Consider the following 13,355-nt stretch of genomic DNA (forward strand, 5'->3'; position numbering starts at 1 on the left):
ATTAATAATCGATAATTGACAATTGACTGTAATTATAAATAAATAATCTCAAAATGTTGAAATTGAATTAAGAAACGGTCATCCGAGTTCACCCATTCTCTCACTCACTCGCTCACTCACACACTCATTCATTCATACATTCATTCATCCATCCATTCATTCATTGACATACTCACACAAACCATTTGTGTTGTTGTTGTTTAGGTATAAAAACGTGATGGAGACGAATGTAAATGTTATTTAGACGAATTTTTCGACAAAAAATGGAAGTATGACGCGCATCCACCATTTATCGACTTTTTATATTTTTTTTGTTAATAAAATATTTCTAAAAATTACATCAATTAAGAAAAATACAAGGAGAAATCAGCAAAAAGGCAACAGCACGCGGTATTCCCAAGCGGTCACCCATCCAAGTACTAACCGCGCCCGACGTTGCTTGACTTCAGTGATCGGACGAGAACTGGTATTTTCAACGTGGTATGGCCGTTGCCGACAGTTTTTCATTCTCAAATTGTTCAAGAGCAACGCATATTATCGGTTGGACGTCAATTTTAAGGTTATCAGGATGATTTCAGAGGACCATAAAGTGTGCAGGGTTTTAGTCAGTTTGTCGTAAGTATAATAATTAAAATAAATTATTGTTTTCATTATTATTCATATTGTTGTTATTTTTATTGTTCTTCTTCTTTTTACTATTATTATTATTATTTAATTACTATTATTATTATTTAATTATTATAATTATTATTATTTAATTATTATAATTATTATTATTATTATTATTTAATTATTATTATTTCATTATTATTATTATTATTATTATTATTATTATTATTATTATTATTATTATTATTTAATTATTCTTATTACTATTGTTGTTGTTATTATTGTTATTGACATTATTATTAATGACATTAATATTTTCATTATTGTTTTTATTGTTGTTAGTTTCAATAAATTTTCGTCGGTACGTGTGTATCCTCGATTACCTGTTTGCTCAATGAAGCATTCATGCGTAAAAATCTACCTGAAACTGTAACTGCTCACCTATAAATAACGTTCATTACTGCCGTTGATCAGTATATTAGGTATCGTTCAACCATGCCGTTCGTTACGTCGCTATTCCATTACTGCAAAACCATTTTCTTTTTCTATCCGACCGTCTGTGACGATAATGTCGATAACGTCGATAGGAAATCAACTAAACGCACCAGAGAGAATTATAGAGACGACGACGATGTCAATTTTACAAACAGCGGTGTGGTTAAAAAATTAAAATTAACACGAGACATGGGCACATCGACCGAATCGATGTCACCGAACGCTAAAGTAACGACCGTACCTGCTTCAGACGCACCCACTCCGACTCTGTCTGTTTCCCCGGAACCAGTCATCGCTAATAAAATTACAATATCTGAAACATCAACAACAACAACAACAACAACAACAAACACGAGCAACGAAATCGCAATATTCCCTTCGGATTTGACTCCTATTCAGCCGGTTTCTAGCCTAAAGGGAAAACAGGCGGTGGAGACGGTAAGAAAAGAGGAAGTACATATTAAAAAGAATGTCGTCGTTCTCGATTCTTATCGTCCGACACCTAGAAGAAGAATTTTGAAACCAAGCAGACGCATCGTTAGGAAACTATTCGACGATGTATCCGCCGATCTACCGGTGCCGGTTGAAAAAACAACAACAACAACAACAACAACAACAACAACAGTTTCCGTTCCGTTGATAGTGGAACCGACAAAAAGATATTCGTTGGCAGGACCGGTATTAAATTTACGGTATTACAGGACTAATATGTACACAAATTTTCAAAGAAAATAAAATAAATAGATTACAGTTACACGTAATAGTTTTAATTTAATTTAAATTAATTTAATTTAATTTAATTTAATTTAATTTAATTTAATTTAATTTAATTTAATTTAATTTAATTTAATTTAATTTAATTTAATTTAATTTAATTTAATTTAATTTAATTTAATTTAATTTAATTTAATTTAATTTAATTTAATTTAATTTAATTTAATTTAATTTAATTTAATAATATTAATGAATAATAAATTTTCATATGTAGGTGTCGAATGTGAGCACAGACGGGCGTAAAAGCAAACGCAAGCGTACACGGACAAAATGGGAGATAGTTTATATTTAATAAGAGTCTCTAGCAGTCGACGCTGGGCGGCGGCCGTATGTGGACGTGCGGACGCGCGAGAGATCTGTCTGTCCGTCTACCTACTAACTGAAATCGATATTCGTCGATTTGCAACGGGATGCTTTCGCTTGAAACCCGTTCGGAAACTGACAAAATTAATAATCGATAATTGACAATTGACTGTAATTATAAATAAATAATCTCAAAATGTTGAAATTGAATTAAGAAACGGTCATCCGAGTTCACCCATTCTCTCACTCACTCGCTCACTCACACACTCATTCATTCATACATTCATTCATCCATCCATTCATTCATTGACATACTCACACAAACCATTTGTGTTGTTGTTGTTTAGGTATAAAAACGTGATGGAGACGAATGTAAATGTTATTTAGACGAATTTTTCGACAAAAAATGGAAGTATGACGCGCATCCACCATTTATCGACTTTTTATATTTTTTTTGTTAATAAAATATTTCTAAAAATTACATCAATTAAGAAAAATACAAGGAGAAATCAGCAAAAAGGCAACAGCACGCGGTATTCCCAAGCGGTCACCCATCCAAGTACTAACCGCGCCCGACGTTGCTTGACTTCAGTGATCGGACGAGAACTGGTATTTTCAACGTGGTATGGCCGTTGCCGACAGTTTTTCATTCTCAAATTGTTCAAGAGCAACGCATATTATCGGTTGGACGTCAATTTTAAGGTTATCAGGATGATTTCAGAGGACCATAAAGTGTGCAGGGTTTTAGTCAGTTTGTCGTAAGTATAATAATTAAAATAAATTATTGTTTTCATTATTATTCATATTGTTGTTATTTTTATTGTTCTTCTTCTTTTTACTATTATTATTATTATTTAATTACTATTATTATTATTTAATTATTATAATTATTATTATTTAATTATTATAATTATTATTATTATTATTATTTAATTATTATTATTTCATTATTATTATTATTATTATTATTATTATTATTATTATTATTATTATTTAATTATTCTTATTACTATTGTTGTTGTTATTATTGTTATTGACATTATTATTAATGACATTAATATTTTCATTATTGTTTTTATTGTTGTTAGTTTCAATAAATTTTCGTCGGTACGTGTGTATCCTCGATTACCTGTTTGCTCAATGAAGCATTCATGCGTAAAAATCTACCTGAAACTGTAACTGCTCACCTATAAATAACGTTCATTACTGCCGTTGATCAGTATATTAGGTATCGTTCAACCATGCCGTTCGTTACGTCGCTATTCCATTACTGCAAAACCATTTTCTTTTTCTATCCGACCGTCTGTGACGATAATGTCGATAACGTCGATAGGAAATCAACTAAACGCACCAGAGAGAATTATAGAGACGACGACGATGTCAATTTTACAAACAGCGGTGTGGTTAAAAAATTAAAATTAACACGAGACATGGGCACATCGACCGAATCGATGTCACCGAACGCTAAAGTAACGACCGTACCTGCTTCAGACGCACCCACTCCGACTCTGTCTGTTTCCCCGGAACCAGTCATCGCTAATAAAATTACAATATCTGAAACATCAACAACAACAACAACAACAACAACAAACACGAGCAACGAAATCGCAATATTCCCTTCGGATTTGACTCCTATTCAGCCGGTTTCTAGCCTAAAGGGAAAACAGGCGGTGGAGACGGTAAGAAAAGAGGAAGTACATATTAAAAAGAATGTCGTCGTTCTCGATTCTTATCGTCCGACACCTAGAAGAAGAATTTTGAAACCAAGCAGACGCATCGTTAGGAAACTATTCGACGATGTATCCGCCGATCTACCGGTGCCGGTTGAAAAAACAACAACAACAACAACAACAACAACAACAACAACAACAGTTTCCGTTCCGTTGATAGTGGAACCGACAAAAAGATATTCGTTGGCAGGACCGGTATTAAATTTACGGTATTACAGGACTAATATGTACACAAATTTTCAAAGAAAATAAAATAAATAGATTACAGTTACACGTAATAGTTTTAATTTAATTTAAATTAATTTAATTTAATTTAATTTAATTTAATTTAATTTAATTTAATTTAATTTAATTTAATTTAATTTAATTTAATTTAATTTAATTTAATTTAATTTAATTTAATTTAATTTAATTTAATTTAATTTAATTTAATTTAATTTAATTTAATTTAATTTAATTTAATTTAATTTAATTTAATTTAATTTAATTTAATTTAATTTAATTTAATTTAATTTAATTTAATTTAATTTAATTTAATTTAATTTAATTTAATTTAATTTAATTTAATTTAATTTAATTTAATTTAATTTAATTTAATTTAATTTAATTTAATTTAATTTAATTTAATTTAATTTAATTTAATTTAATTTAATAATAATAATATTAATGAATAATAAATTTTCATATGTAGGTGTCGGTCGAATGTGAGCACAGACGGGCGTAAAAGCAAACGCAAACGTACACGGACAAAATGGGAGATAGTTTATATTTAATAAGAGTCTCTAGCAGTCGACGCTGGGCGGCGGCCGTATGTGGACGTGCGGACGCGCGAGAGATCTGTCTGTCCGTCTACCTACTAACTGAAATCGATATTCGTCGATTTGCAACGGGATGCTTTCGCTTGAAACCCGTTCGGAAACTGACAAAATTAATAATCGATAATTGACAATTGACTGTAATTATAAATAAATAATCTCAAAATGTTGAAATTGAATTAAGAAACGGTCATCCGAGTTCACCCATTCTCTCACTCACTCGCTCACTCACACACTCATTCATTCATACATTCATTCATCCATCCATTCATTCATTGACATACTCACACAAACCATTTGTGTTGTTGTTGTTTAGGTATAAAAACGTGATGGAGACGAATGTAAATGTTATTTAGACGAATTTTTCGACAAAAAATGGAAGTATGACGCGCATCCACCATTTATCGACTTTTTATATTTTTTTTGTTAATAAAATATTTCTAAAAATTACATCAATTAAGAAAAATACAAGGAGAAATCAGCAAAAAGGCAACAGCACGCGGTATTCCCAAGCGGTCACCCATCCAAGTACTAACCGCGCCCGACGTTGCTTGACTTCAGTGATCGGACGAGAACTGGTATTTTCAACGTGGTATGGCCGTTGCCGACAGTTTTTCATTCTCAAATTGTTCAAGAGCAACGCATATTATCGGTTGGACGTCAATTTTAAGGTTATCAGGATGATTTCAGAGGACCATAAAGTGTGCAGGGTTTTAGTCAGTTTGTCGTAAGTATAATAATTAAAATAAATTATTGTTTTCATTATTATTCATATTGTTGTTATTTTTATTGTTCTTCTTCTTTTTACTATTATTATTATTATTTAATTACTATTATTATTATTTAATTATTATAATTATTATTATTTAATTATTATAATTATTATTATTATTATTATTTAATTATTATTATTTCATTATTATTATTATTATTATTATTATTATTATTATTATTATTATTATTTAATTATTCTTATTACTATTGTTGTTGTTATTATTGTTATTGACATTATTATTAATGACATTAATATTTTCATTATTGTTTTTATTGTTGTTAGTTTCAATAAATTTTCGTCGGTACGTGTGTATCCTCGATTACCTGTTTGCTCAATGAAGCATTCATGCGTAAAAATCTACCTGAAACTGTAACTGCTCACCTATAAATAACGTTCATTACTGCCGTTGATCAGTATATTAGGTATCGTTCAACCATGCCGTTCGTTACGTCGCTATTCCATTACTGCAAAACCATTTTCTTTTTCTATCCGACCGTCTGTGACGATAATGTCGATAACGTCGATAGGAAATCAACTAAACGCACCAGAGAGAATTATAGAGACGACGACGATGTCAATTTTACAAACAGCGGTGTGGTTAAAAAATTAAAATTAACACGAGACATGGGCACATCGACCGAATCGATGTCACCGAACGCTAAAGTAACGACCGTACCTGCTTCAGACGCACCCACTCCGACTCTGTCTGTTTCCCCGGAACCAGTCATCGCTAATAAAATTACAATATCTGAAACATCAACAACAACAACAACAACAACAACAAACACGAGCAACGAAATCGCAATATTCCCTTCGGATTTGACTCCTATTCAGCCGGTTTCTAGCCTAAAGGGAAAACAGGCGGTGGAGACGGTAAGAAAAGAGGAAGTACATATTAAAAAGAATGTCGTCGTTCTCGATTCTTATCGTCCGACACCTAGAAGAAGAATTTTGAAACCAAGCAGACGCATCGTTAGGAAACTATTCGACGATGTATCCGCCGATCTACCGGTGCCGGTTGAAAAAACAACAACAACAACAACAACAACAACAGTTTCCGTTCCGTTGATAGTGGAACCGACAAAAAGATATTCGTTGGCAGGACCGGTATTAAATTTACGGTATTACAGGACTAATATGTACACAAATTTTCAAAGAAAATAAAATAAATAGATTACAGTTACACGTAATAGTTTTAATTTAATTTAAATTAATTTAATTTAATTTAATTTAATTTAATTTAATTTAATTTAATTTAATTTAATTTAATTTAATTTAATTTAATTTAATTTAATTTAATTTAATTTAATTTAATTTAATTTAATTTAATTTAATTTAATTTAATTTAATTTAATTTAATTTAATTTAATTTAATTTAATTTAATTTAATTTAATTTAATTTAATTTAATTTAATTTAATTTAATTTAATTTAATTTAATTTAATTTAATTTAATTTAATTTAATTTAATTTAATTTAATTTAATTTAATTTAATTTAATTTAATTTAATAATATTAATGAATAATAAATTTTCATATGTAGGTGTCGAATGTGAGCACAGACGGGCGTAAAAGCAAACGCAAACGTACAGGGACAAAATGGGAGATAGTTTATATTTAATAAGAGTCTCTAGCAGTCGACGCTGGGCGGCGGCCGTATGTGGACGTGCGGACGCGCGAGAGATCTGTCTGTCCGTCTACCTACTAACTGAAATCGATATTCGTCGATTTGCAACGGGATGCTTTCGCTTGAAACCCGTTCGGAAACTGACAAAATTAATAATCGATAATTGACAATTGACTGTAATTATAAATAAATAATCTCAAAATGTTGAAATTGAATTAAGAAACGGTCATCCGAGTTCACCCATTCTCTCACTCACTCGCTCACTCACACACTCATTCATTCATACATTCATTCATCCATCCATTCATTCATTGACATACTCACACAAACCATTTGTGTTGTTGTTGTTTAGGTATAAAAACGTGATGGAGACGAATGTAAATGTTATTTAGACGAATTTTTCGACAAAAAATGGAAGTATGACGCGCATCCACCATTTATCGACTTTTTATATTTTTTTTGTTAATAAAATATTTCTAAAAATTACATCAATTAAGAAAAATACAAGGAGAAATCAGCAAAAAGGCAACAGCACGCGGTATTCCCAAGCGGTCACCCATCCAAGTACTAACCGCGCCCGACGTTGCTTGACTTCAGTGATCGGACGAGAACTGGTATTTTCAACGTGGTATGGCCGTTGCCGACAGTTTTTCATTCTCAAATTGTTCAAGAGCAACGCATATTATCGGTTGGACGTCAATTTTAAGGTTATCAGGATGATTTCAGAGGACCATAAAGTGTGCAGGGTTTTAGTCAGTTTGTCGTAAGTATAATAATTAAAATAAATTATTGTTTTCATTATTATTCATATTGTTGTTATTTTTATTGTTCTTCTTCTTTTTACTATTATTATTATTATTTAATTACTATTATTATTATTTAATTATTATAATTATTATTATTTAATTATTATAATTATTATTATTATTATTATTTAATTATTATTATTTCATTATTATTATTATTATTATTATTATTATTATTATTATTATTATTATTATTTAATTATTCTTATTACTATTGTTGTTGTTATTATTGTTATTGACATTATTATTAATGACATTAATATTTTCATTATTGTTTTTATTGTTGTTAGTTTCAATAAATTTTCGTCGGTACGTGTGTATCCTCGATTACCTGTTTGCTCAATGAAGCATTCATGCGTAAAAATCTACCTGAAACTGTAACTGCTCACCTATAAATAACGTTCATTACTGCCGTTGATCAGTATATTAGGTATCGTTCAACCATGCCGTTCGTTACGTCGCTATTCCATTACTGCAAAACCATTTTCTTTTTCTATCCGACCGTCTGTGACGATAATGTCGATAACGTCGATAGGAAATCAACTAAACGCACCAGAGAGAATTATAGAGACGACGACGATGTCAATTTTACAAACAGCGGTGTGGTTAAAAAATTAAAATTAACACGAGACATGGGCACATCGACCGAATCGATGTCACCGAACGCTAAAGTAACGACCGTACCTGCTTCAGACGCACCCACTCCGACTCTGTCTGTTTCCCCGGAACCAGTCATCGCTAATAAAATTACAATATCTGAAACATCAACAACAACAACAACAACAACAACAAACACGAGCAACGAAATCGCAATATTCCCTTCGGATTTGACTCCTATTCAGCCGGTTTCTAGCCTAAAGGGAAAACAGGCGGTGGAGACGGTAAGAAAAGAGGAAGTACATATTAAAAAGAATGTCGTCGTTCTCGATTCTTATCGTCCGACACCTAGAAGAAGAATTTTGAAACCAAGCAGACGCATCGTTAGGAAACTATTCGACGATGTATCCGCCGATCTACCGGTGCCGGTTGAAAAAACAACAACAACAACAACAACAACAACAACAACAGTTTCCGTTCCGTTGATAGTGGAACCGACAAAAAGATATTCGTTGGCAGGACCGGTATTAAATTTACGGTATTACAGGACTAATATGTACACAAATTTTCAAAGAAAATAAAATAAATAGATTACAGTTACACGTAATAGTTTTAATTTAATTTAAATTAATTTAATTTAATTTAATTTAATTTAATTTAATTTAATTTAATTTAATTTAATTTAATTTAATTTAATTTAATTTAATTTAATTTAATTTAATTTAATTTAATTTAATTTAATTTAATTTAATTTAATTTAATTTAATTTAATTTAATTTAATTTAATAATAATAATATTAATGAATAATAAATTTTCATATGTAGGTGTCGGTCGAATGTGAGCACAGACGGGCGTAAAAGCAAACGCAAACGTACACGGACAAAATGGGAGATAGTTTATATTTAATAAGAGTCTCTAGCAGTCGACGCTGGGCGGCGGCCGTATGTGGACGTGCGGACGCGCGAGAGATCTGTCTGTCCGTCTACCTACTAACTGAAATCGATATTCGTCGATTTGCAACGGGATGCTTTCGCTTGAAACCCGTTCGGAAACTGACAAAATTAATAATCGATAATTGACAATTGACTGTAATTATAAATAAATAATCTCAAAATGTTGAAATTGAATTAAGAAACGGTCATCCGAGTTCACCCATTCTCTCACTCACTCGCTCACTCACACACTCATTCATTCATACATTCATTCATCCATCCATTCATTCATTGACATACTCACACAAACCATTTGTGTTGTTGTTGTTTAGGTATAAAAACGTGATGGAGACGAATGTAAATGTTATTTAGACGAATTTTTCGACAAAAAATGGAAGTATGACGCGCATCCACCATTTATCGACTTTTTATATTTTTTTTGTTAATAAAATATTTCTAAAAATTACATCAATTAAGAAAAATACAAGGAGAAATCAGCAAAAAGGCAACAGCACGCGGTATTCCCAAGCGGTCACCCATCCAAGTACTAACCGCGCCCGACGTTGCTTGACTTCAGTGATCGGACGAGAACTGGTATTTTCAACGTGGTATGGCCGTTGCCGACAGTTTTTCATTCTCAAATTGTTCAAGAGCAACGCATATTATCGGTTGGACGTCAATTTTAAGGTTATCAGGATGATTTCAGAGGACCATAAAGTGTGCAGGGTTTTAGTCAGTTTGTCGTAAGTATAATAATTAAAATAAATTATTGTTTTCATTATTATTCATATTGTTGTTATTTTTATTGTTCTTCTTCTTTTTACTATTATTATTATTATTTAATTACTATTATTATTATTTAATTATTATAATTATTATTATTTAATTATTATAATTATTATTATTATTATTATTTAATTATTATTATTTCATTATTATTATTATTATTATTATTATTATTATTATTATTATTATTATTTAATTATTCTTATTACTATTGTTGTTGTTATTATTGTTATTGACATTATTATTAATGACATTAATATTTTCATTATTGTTTTTATTGTTGTTAGTTTCAATAAATTTTCGTCGGTACGTGTGTATCCTCGATTACCTGTTTGCTCAATGAAGCATTCATGCGTAAAAATCTACCTGAAACTGTAACTGCTCACCTATAAATAACGTTCATTACTGCCGTTGATCAGTATATTAGGTATCGTTCAACCATGCCGTTCGTTACGTCGCTATTCCATTACTGCAAAACCATTTTCTTTTTCTATCCGACCGTCTGTGACGATAATGTCGATAACGTCGATAGGAAATCAACTAAACGCACCAGAGAGAATTATAGAGACGACGACGATGTCAATTTTACAAACAGCGGTGTGGTTAAAAAATTAAAATTAACACGAGACATGGGCACATCGACCGAATCGATGTCACCGAACGCTAAAGTAACGACCGTACCTGCTTCAGACGCACCCACTCCGACTCTGTCTGTTTCCCCGGAACCAGTCATCGCTAATAAAATTACAATATCTGAAACATCAACAACAACAACAACAACAACAACAAACACGAGCAACGAAATCGCAATATTCCCTTCGGATTTGACTCCTATTCAGCCGGTTTCTAGCCTAAAGGGAAAACAGGCGGTGGAGACGGTAAGAAAAGAGGAAGTACATATTAAAAAGAATGTCGTCGTTCTCGATTCTTATCGTCCGACACCTAGAAGAAGAATTTTGAAACCAAGCAGACGCATCGTTAGGAAACTATTCGACGATGTATCCGCCGATCTACCGGTGCCGGTTGAAAAAACAACAACAACAACAACAACAACAACAACAGTTTCCGTTCCGTTGATAGTGGAACCGACAAAAAGATATTCGTTGGCAGGACCGGTATTAAATTTACGGTATTACAGGACTAATATGTACACAAATTTTCAAAGAAAATAAAATAAATAGATTACAGTTACACGTAATAGTTTTAATTTAATTTAAATTAATTTAATTTAATTTAATTTAATTTAATTTAATTTAATTTAATTTAATTTAATTTAATTTAATTTAATTTAATTTAATTTAATTTAATTTAATTTAATTTAATTTAATTTAATTTAATTTAATTTAATTTAATTTAATTTAATTTAATTTAATTTAATTTAATTTAATTTAATTTAATTTAATTTAATTTAATTTAATTTAATTTAATTTAATTTAATTTAATTTAATTTAATTTAATTTAATTTAATTTAATTTAATTTAATTTAATTTAATTTAATTTAATTTAATTTAATTTAATTTAATTTAATTTAATTTAATTTAATTTAATTTAATAATAATAATATTAATGAATAATAAATTTTCATATGTAGGTGTCGGTCGAATGTGAGCACAGACGGGCGTAAAAGCAAACGCAAACGTACACGGACAAAATGGGAGATAGTTTATATTTAATAAGAGTCTCTAGCAGTCGACGCTGGGCGGCGGCCGTATGTGGACGTGCGGACGCGCGAGAGATCTGTCTGTCCGTCTACCTACTAACTGAAATCGATATTCGTCGATTTGCAACGGGATGCTTTCGCTTGAAACCCGTTCGGAAACTGACAAAATTAATAATCGATAATTGACAATTGACTGTAATTATAAATAAATAATCTCAAAATGTTGAAATTGAATTAAGAAACGGTCATCCGAGTTCACCCATTCTCTCACTCACTCGCTCACTCACACACTCATTCATTCATACATTCATTCATCCATCCATTCATTCATTGACATACTCACACAAACCATTTGTGTTGTTGTTGTTTAGGTATAAAAACGTGATGGAGACGAATGTAAATGTTATTTAGACGAATTTTTCGACAAAAAATGGAAGTATGACGCGCATCCACCATTTATCGACTTTTTATATTTTTTTTGTTAATAAAATATTTCTAAAAATTACATCAATTAAGAAAAATACAAGGAGAAATCAGCAAAAAGGCAACAGCACGCGGTATTCCCAAGCGGTCACCCATCCAAGTACTAACCGCGCCCGACGTTGCTTGACTTCAGTGATCGGACGAGAACTGGTATTTTCAACGTGGTATGGCCGTTGCCGACAGTTTTTCATTCTCAAATTGTTCAAGAGCAACGCATATTATCGGTTGGACGTCAATTTTAAGGTTATCAGGATGATTTCAGAGGACCATAAAGTGTGCAGGGTTTTAGTCAGTTTGTCGTAAGTATAATAATTAAAATAAATTATTGTTTTCATTATTATTCATATTGTTGTTATTTTTATTGTTCTTCTTCTTTTTACTATTATTATTATTATTTAATTACTATTATTATTATTTAATTATTATAATTATTATTATTTAATTATTATAATTATTATTATTATTATTATTTAATTATTATTATTTCATTATTATTATTATTATTATTATTATTATTATTATTATTATTATTATTATTATTATTTAATTATTCTTATTACTATTGTTGTTGTTATTATTGTTATTGACATTATTATTAATGACATTAATATTTTCATTATTGTTTTTATTGTTGTTAGTTTCAATAAATTTTCGTCGGTACGTGTGTATCCTCGATTACCTGTTTGCTCAATGAAGCATTCATGCGTAAAAATCTACCTGAAACTGTAACTGCTCACCTATAAATAACGTTCATTACTGCCGTTGATCAGTATATTAGGTATCGTTCAACCATGCCGTTCGTTACGTCGCTATTCCATTACTGCAAAACCATTTTCTTTTTCTATCCGACCGTCTGTGACGATAATGTCGATAACGTCGATAGGAAATCAACTAAACGCACCAGAGAGAATTATAGAGACGACGACGATGTCAATTTTACAAACAGCGGTGTGGTTAAAAAAT

General features: G+C 30.6%; 6 non-coding genes across 6 annotated transcripts; all 6 read right to left on the reverse strand.

Annotated features, from left to right (window-relative positions):
* Positions 1 to 375: 375 nt before the first annotated feature.
* LOC126266064 (5S ribosomal RNA) lies at positions 376 to 494 on the reverse strand. The gene has a single exon (XR_007548539.1). It is a non-coding gene; the product is annotated as a 5S ribosomal RNA (ribosomal RNA).
* A 2,205-nt stretch (positions 495 to 2,699) lies between these two features.
* On the reverse strand, positions 2,700 to 2,818 carry LOC126266119 (5S ribosomal RNA). Its single transcript, XR_007548594.1, has one exon. It is a non-coding gene; the product is annotated as a 5S ribosomal RNA (ribosomal RNA).
* A 2,395-nt stretch (positions 2,819 to 5,213) lies between these two features.
* Positions 5,214 to 5,332, reverse strand: LOC126266130 (5S ribosomal RNA). The gene has a single exon (XR_007548605.1). It is a non-coding gene; the product is annotated as a 5S ribosomal RNA (ribosomal RNA).
* Positions 5,333 to 7,650: 2,318 nt separating this feature from the next.
* Positions 7,651 to 7,769, reverse strand: LOC126266142 (5S ribosomal RNA). The gene has a single exon (XR_007548616.1). It is a non-coding gene; the product is annotated as a 5S ribosomal RNA (ribosomal RNA).
* Positions 7,770 to 9,966: 2,197 nt separating this feature from the next.
* LOC126266153 (5S ribosomal RNA) lies at positions 9,967 to 10,085 on the reverse strand. The gene has a single exon (XR_007548627.1). It is a non-coding gene; the product is annotated as a 5S ribosomal RNA (ribosomal RNA).
* A 2,366-nt stretch (positions 10,086 to 12,451) lies between these two features.
* LOC126266070 (5S ribosomal RNA) lies at positions 12,452 to 12,570 on the reverse strand. Its single transcript, XR_007548545.1, has one exon. It is a non-coding gene; the product is annotated as a 5S ribosomal RNA (ribosomal RNA).
* Positions 12,571 to 13,355: the final 785 nt, after the last annotated feature.

The sequence above is a fragment of the Aethina tumida genome, chromosome 6, assembly GCF_024364675.1.
Source record: "Aethina tumida isolate Nest 87 chromosome 6, icAetTumi1.1, whole genome shotgun sequence".
In the NCBI taxonomy this organism is placed as follows: Eukaryota; Metazoa; Arthropoda; class Insecta; order Coleoptera; family Nitidulidae; genus Aethina; species Aethina tumida.